The following is a 7765-nucleotide window of genomic DNA, read 5'->3' on the forward strand; positions in this document are numbered from 1 at the left end:
ATTTAAATATATAAATTCTACTATTCCGTTTAATTCTAAAATTAAACATAATTATATCTTATATAATTACTATTCTTTTCGATCTTGTACTGACGCTGAGACCCAATCTCGATGAAAAAAGCAAAAACGTGTGCAACTACATCAAAAACCTCTATTCCTGAAGTAAACTCTAGTCGCTCTCGCTCCGCTCATTACTATTCGAAACCGAGAAAACCATCAAAATCTTCAATGGGGGGCCCGAACGTTCCTTTATACACTGGAAGTTTTTTAAGGGACTCTGACTTATTGCTTGCACTGGGATCATCAATCGCCATAATGACCAGAGCAAGCCAAAGCCAGGCCAACCTACGCCTTTTCCTCACCGTCACTGCCATCTCACGACTTGGATTCGAACCAATCAAGCTACTTGCCCTTTAGTAGATTGTTAATTCTAATTTGAACGTTTCAAATTAACTTATCACGCTATTCAAGAGCTAGTCCGTTACGAGCTAGTAGGGGGACCTCGCGGACCTACAGATCATGGGCTCTAACGATCCGAGATTAATTGGCTAAACTCAATAGACCAAATTAATCTCCATTTGTTAACTAATGGGTCATTCCACTAAAGCCCATAGTTGCACTCCCCTCACTGTAGATATACTATGTCCACATGATTTAACCATAATCAACAAGTCGACCCTTCACAGGTTGTTCGTAATAACAACTGAGTCAAATATTTGTTTTATCGCCGAGATTACGTCTTATTCCTCAAGTCCCTACTGATCCTCTAATGAACAACTGGTTTGTGATCTGATCACTAAACCAAACTCTCTCAACCCAGTGAGAGGGTGGGGCCTCTTGTTCAAGACCTTAAGTCAGTACTTAAGAGAACAACCTTTCTCCTATTCTTAAATTGGGTAGACGTGAACTCCGTCTTGCACCCTATGTCCCCAGCTATCTATCCGGTCTTACCCTTGAAATGGAAGTCTTATTGAGCCGGCGCCGTTGAACCAACCCTCAACTATGCAATCTAAGGGCAATCCTTAATAAACAGGATTTCATAGTTAGCTTAGGATTAAGATCGAGTTACCTAGGTCATCTAGGTGAAATAGTCAGTCTTAAACAGTAAACAGCGTTATAAAGTAAGAGTGACTTATCTCTTGGTCCTGATCTTATACAAACTCATTGCATAGGACGCCCCCACTCCTCATGTTATAACATGTACGAATTAGGATCACATCGTATGTAGCAGTTTACATCTCCTTGTAACAACTACAGAGTAGGCCGCATCCAATGGTGTTACCAGAATAAGGTACCCAACTTCATTCACGTATCATAGATCATTTTGACTATTTACTCGAACCTGATCTACTCTTATGTCTCCACATAAAGTTCAAGTACTCATACAATAGTCATGGGTCTTAGTTTATTGGATTTAGACTTTCATACAATTTATGAGATCAATAACAAGTATATTGATAATAGAAAATGTTTATCATTTTACAAACTGCGATTTTTTAGGACATAAAACCTAACAATACTCCCACTTGGACTAAAGCTTCAGTGGATCAATATACACAAATATATACAATGTCGAGTTTACATGGAGAAAAATAAATGTACAAATACAATAAACTAGGGCATCACAATACCCATCAATTCTCCCACTGCCCTAGTGATACAAAACTTATAGTCCTACTAGGTGACCCTCACACTTTAGCCGAGAGGACTTTCGTAAATGGATCATCTATGTTTCTTTTGCTGATTCGTTTATAGAAACATACTCAACTTCCATTGTGGAGTCCGCAATACAACTCTGCTTGATGCTCCTTCACATAACTGCTCATTCGTTAAGAGTGAATACTGACCCTAAAGTTGATTTCCTCGAATTAATATCGGTCTAAAAGTCAGAACCAGTGTATCCAACAAGGATTAGATCCTTAAGACCATACACGAGCATATAATCTATCGTTCTCTGAAGATACTTGAGAATATTTTTAACAGCAGTCCAATGGTCATGACTAGGATTGAACTGAAATCTTGTCACATCCTCTCCCAGATTACCCTCTTAATCTGGAAGAGGATATGATGGTAGTAGTTACTAGCCCTACCGCCAACACTTACCACCTTAGCCTTCTAGCCTAACTACCAACCTGTAAAACATTAGTAATGTACGCATACAGCATGCCTCCATAAGGCTCAACATAAGATTATATATCACATGCAAACAGTCATGACATAATATCTACGAGTAAAATATTTACAGTTGGGCCCAAACATCACTAACAAAGCCCTAGTCCCTCTCAAAACATGTGTACATAGACAAACCATCAACCTAAGTTCTTCTTAACAAACCGAGTCTTTTAGTGGAAAGCAACAACAAGATCAACCTTGAGGAATCTGACCACTACCTTACAAATAACACCGGAGCTCCCCAAGGCGATACACTAGGTCGAATGTAACCCTTGTCAATTAACTCTTGCAGCTAAACCTTTAATTTTTTTCACTCAGTTGGCGCCATTCTATACGGTGTCTGCGATATAGGAGTTGTTCCTGGAATTAAGTCAATAGTGAACTCCACTTCTCTATCGGGTGGCAATCCCGATAATTCCTTAGGAAATACATCCCGAAACTCATTTACCACGGGAAAATATTTTAGGTTAAACTCTTTCACTTGAGTAATCACCACGTGAGCCATATAGGCTTTACATTCCTTACTCAGCAACTTCCTAGCTTTTACTGCTGAAATCAGATTCCCCGCAGTTAGTCTTTTTCTTCCTACCAGTATTGCATCCTTGCCATTTAATTTTTTGAGCACTACTTCTTTCTTGTAGCAGTCCACTGAAGAACGATATTTACTTAGAAAATCCATCCCTAGGATAGCATCAAACTCTAACAAATCCAAGGGAAGTAAATCAACATAAACATCCTAACCATTGATCAACATCTCATAATGTTTATAACATTCATCTACTATTATCACATCTCCCATAGGGGTAGAGATATACAACTCTTTAGGCATAGGCTCAAACAACCTATCCATACTAGATGCAAACATGTTGGATATAAATGAATGTGTGGCACCAAGGTCAAATAAAACACATGCAAACTGTCCACATAATATGACATTACCGGTCACAACATCTGGAGACTCCGCTGCCTCCTGGTGTGCCACGACATACACTCGCCCCTATTGCTGGGGTCGACCTAAGACACCCTTCGCTTGGCACCACTTGATTCTTCGCCTCGATTTCAAGCGCCCTTTGGTTGGTTAACTATCTGGAAGATTGTCTGCTGTGATGTTGGGGCTTCCCTGTTCACCTGGGGACTGTCTCTCTTGAAATGGCCTGCTTGTCCGCATTGGAAATTAGGGCACATCGGTTTCCTGTCTGTGCTGGCCATTGACTCACCAACTAGTGGTTCCTCTGGTTGGCTGACTGCACTGCGAGAGGGTCTTGATTTCCTTTTCTTGGATCCCTGCCAACACGTACCCCTGAATTGGCTTCCACTAATCTGACTTGCAACTGGGGGTCGGGATTCCCTATCTCTCGGTCTTACTACAGCCTCACTGCCTCTTTGCAACTGTTCATCATTTGCCAAAGTCTGCTCTGTTAGCTTTAGGACTTCAATCAAACCAAGTATTTTGATAATAAAAAACTCAGATTTTTTGTTCTAACATTTTCAGTGTTTCAGAGTACTATCTTATAGAGCACGGAAAGATGATTCCAACGCAATTTAAATCGCTCAAATCGGAGTTCAAACGAGAAAGTTATAAGCAAAAGAAGATTAGAGAAGAAATCCAATGTGGCAGTGACACGTGGCACCTTGCTGACATGGCATCCGACGTGGCGGCTGACATGGCACACAAACGGTCAATATTGATGACGTGTAAACTGATGTGGCAGATGACGTGATGCTCTAATCGGTCACTTTTGCTGACGTGGCACATGATGTGGCAATGACGTGGCGACCATGGACAAATGAGATAATGACAAGTGGCGGTCACCCAGCTTCACGCGCAGACGCGCATGTGCGCCGCACGTGCCTACGGTTTCTTCACAGAATGCGGTGCGTGACGCTCAATCTCCTCCCCTGTACGCGCGATGCTCATATCATCCGACTATTTATTTTTCTTATTTTTCTTTAATTTTCTGATCCAAATTTCTCCAAATTCTCACCAAATTTCAGCATTTTCAAATTTGATTTCCTTCCTAAATTTTCATCATTCAAATCCTTTTTATTCTCCAAATCTCAATAATTCCAATCTTTCAAAACTCCTTTTTAAATCATTCCTTTTCTATTTTTATTCAATCTCCACCATTCAATTGCAATCATATCCAATGGCCAAAATTTATCCCCCTCGCCTATAAATTCGACTTGATTTTACTTTTTATTGACACACCAAAAGCTATCAAGTCTTAAGCTCTCAATTCTCTCTACTCTCAAATTCTTGTCCTCCTTGCTCCTAAATTGGCCTAGAGTTATTTTTGTGAGTTTTTTTTTTTTTTTTTTTTCCCTGAGTGCTCAACTTGTGTATTTAGCCTTCAAGAGGTAATATTGTGAAGTTTTCTTTTAATTTTGGGAATTGTATTAAGGTGTGGGTACACCTTGGGTTGTGAGAAAAAGAAATTGGTTTGATCCTGAACCAGTAAAAAGGATCTTAGGTTTTCTCTTTAGCCTAGGAAAAAAAGGGTCGTTGTGTCGGTTTGGTCCTCACCTGCAAGAGGATCACTTAGTGAAATACCCAAGAAGAAGTTTAGAGAGTAGAGTAGGTAATTTTGCCGAACCACTATAATTCCCAGTGTTTTCTCTTCCTCTCTCTCTTTTATTTCTTGTTTTCAATTTTTTTGCTTCTTGTCTTCGTTATTTTTTTTAATCTTTCCAAATTGGTGATTTAATTTTTAGTGTGTCATTTAAATTTATCCTTGATTAAACTGTCTTTAAATTTGAAGTTATCATAGCTTGCATGATTTAAGTTTTGTCTTGCATAAATTTTCTTTAATCAAATTAGTGGGTTAACTTTATTGAGCATTGTTTGAAGATAAAATTATTTATAAAAAAAAAAAAAAAAAAAAAAATTGGTAGTCAATCCTATTCACCCCCCTCTAGTGTTGCCTTTAGATCCTACACTCTCGACTCGTGTCGCCGTTTCTTCTAACTGGTTAAAGTCTAGCCAATAAGCCGTAGATGTCACCAGAGTTCTAATCTCTTTCCTCAAACCTTGCTCAAATTTCCTGCATCTATTTCTTTCCTCATCAATAATCGGCAAAGCATACTGTGATAACTCTGTAGATTTTTGCTCATATTCTAACTTCCGAGCCCCTATTGGTAGGGTCAATATTCCTGCCTCCTATCTACTTATTCTGTCTACCACTTTGCCTCGGCATTCCATCTATTACAATGTACACATGGTAGGGACTCACACTTTAGGGAGTTAGACTTATGCATGAACTTTCCCACTTATTCCCAAAACCTTATGCTCTGATACCAACTTGTCACACCCCTTTCCAGATTACCCTCTTAATTTGGAAGAGGATATGACGGTGGTAGTTACTAGCCCTACTGCCAGCACTTACCACCTTAGACTTCTAGCCTAAATACCAACCTGTAAAACATTATTAATGTACGCATACAGCATGCCTCCATAAGGTTCTACATAAGATTATATAATTACATGCAAACAGTCATGACATAATATTTACGGGTAAAATATTTACAGTTGAGCCCAAACATCACTAACAAAGCCCTAGTCCCTCTCAAAACATGTGTACATAGACAAACCATCAACCTAAGTTCTTCTTGACAAGTCGGGCCTTTCAGTGGCAAGCAGCAGCAGGATCAATCTTGAGGAATTTGACCGCTACCTGGAAAAGGAAAACATAGAAAATCTGTGAGCTAGTAGCCCAGTGAATGTCTATAGAATCATATTACACCATGCATTACACCATTATAAACATGTAAATATACCGATGAGCATCTCAAGCAACTTCCTCTAAACATAAACATTGATAACCATTCTTAAACATCATTAAACGTCATTATTTCTTAGTTGAGAACGAGCCTACATCGCTCTAGCTCCCAACGTCTGTTACCGGCCAAGAGACCCATACTTCGGCCTCCCTTTGCTGGTATATGGCCTAGAAGACTCATTCTTCGGCCTCTCATTCAGAACTACCTACGTGCATGTGGAGTTTTCTAAGTACCGTTAACATCTTAGGTACTATTACCTAGATACCTTCTCCGTGTCTTTTAGTACCCGGTTATTTTCTAGCATCAAATTAAGTTTCATTGCATGCTATTTACACAAAGACTTATTTTATCATAGCCTTCCTCCTGAACGCATGCATCAACATAGGAACTTAACTTTTGTAATGAAATCACAACATACCTTGGCTTGCGTTAAAAGATATACAAGCCGGAGGAGATACGCTAAGCTATTCATTAAATATTTGTTGATTGAGGAAGTATAAATTCATCATCAACATTACTGTAACATACATTGTCTTTTATGCGTAAGTATTGAAAGCATTAAGTTCATTTTAGTCACTTACAGCTCGTCGGGGCTCTGAACGGTTTATACGCCTCTCCTAGCTCTTCTTGGCCTGAAAGGACATAATTCCCGGTTAGATTCCTTAGAATTCTCAGCAAAATACCTCAGATAGTTCGTTTACTAATGAAACTTTTATCAACAAAATCAGCATTACTAGTATGATAATCATCATGAGTGAGATTACCCACATGAGCGAGATCATCCTTATGAGCGAGATTTACCATTCTTAGTGAGATTTGGCACTTTCCAGCGAGATTTAGTGCAAAACCAGCGAGATTTCCGTCCCTATCAAGTTCCACCTCTCGCTCTCGCTCTCTCTCACTCTCGCTTCCTCCTACTCTCTCTCTCTCTCTCTCTCACTCTCGCTCTCTCTCGTGAGCTACCTACTTAATCTTCCTAAGTAGCTGCTTGTTTACGCACAAATTTCCTGTTTTAATTTCAAAAATTCATAACTCAAAATCCAGAACTTGTTTTAAGAAACTTCCTTCTACAAACTTGTTTAGAATTGAGTTAGCTTTCTTAATTTAAAATATCAGCTGAAAAGTTATAGTAATTTGTCTTGGAGCTTTCAATCTTCACCTCGAGCTCTGATTAACCCGAGAATCTGCCCCTTCTGCAAATTCTTCACTTTTTGTACTTCTCTTCCTGAGATCTTTCTCTGGAAAACCATCCTCAAAAACTATATTCTCCCAGCTTTCAAATGGCACCAATCTCACATAATTTCCTCATGCCATTTGCCGAAACCAAGCTTCTGAAATTTCGCTTCCTTTTATTCTTCTTGCTGCCTCCCATGTTCAATGGTTAAACCACCACCTCATCTCGCACTTAGTGCTTCTTGCCAATTCCAATTAGTGAGCTCCTTCAATTAATTTGTTTTCCTTCCCTTCCTTCATAACCCCTGCAAGTAACCATGAATCTCCACTTATCAAATAATTAATATAACATTCTTTGGGCTAAACATGCTTATATAGGAGCTTTAGAGTTCGGGGTTTATAAATCTGCTGACAATTCCTACGACATAGCATATGTTGGGACGAGTACACAACATTGTATACATCAAACTCTCAACTGCAGATGCATATTGAATTCTATTCATCTCCTCAACCTCTTGAGGTGTCTTAGGACTTTGCTCCTTAGACAAGTGAATTCCATGTCTGAAAGGTAAAGATCCTTTCTTGGAATTTTGTTTTTTGTACCTAGACAACATCTTGTCTATATAAGATGCTTGAGATAATG

Source organism: Benincasa hispida, chromosome 11 (assembly GCF_009727055.1).
Source record: "Benincasa hispida cultivar B227 chromosome 11, ASM972705v1, whole genome shotgun sequence".
NCBI classification, from domain to species: Eukaryota; Viridiplantae; Streptophyta; class Magnoliopsida; order Cucurbitales; family Cucurbitaceae; genus Benincasa; species Benincasa hispida.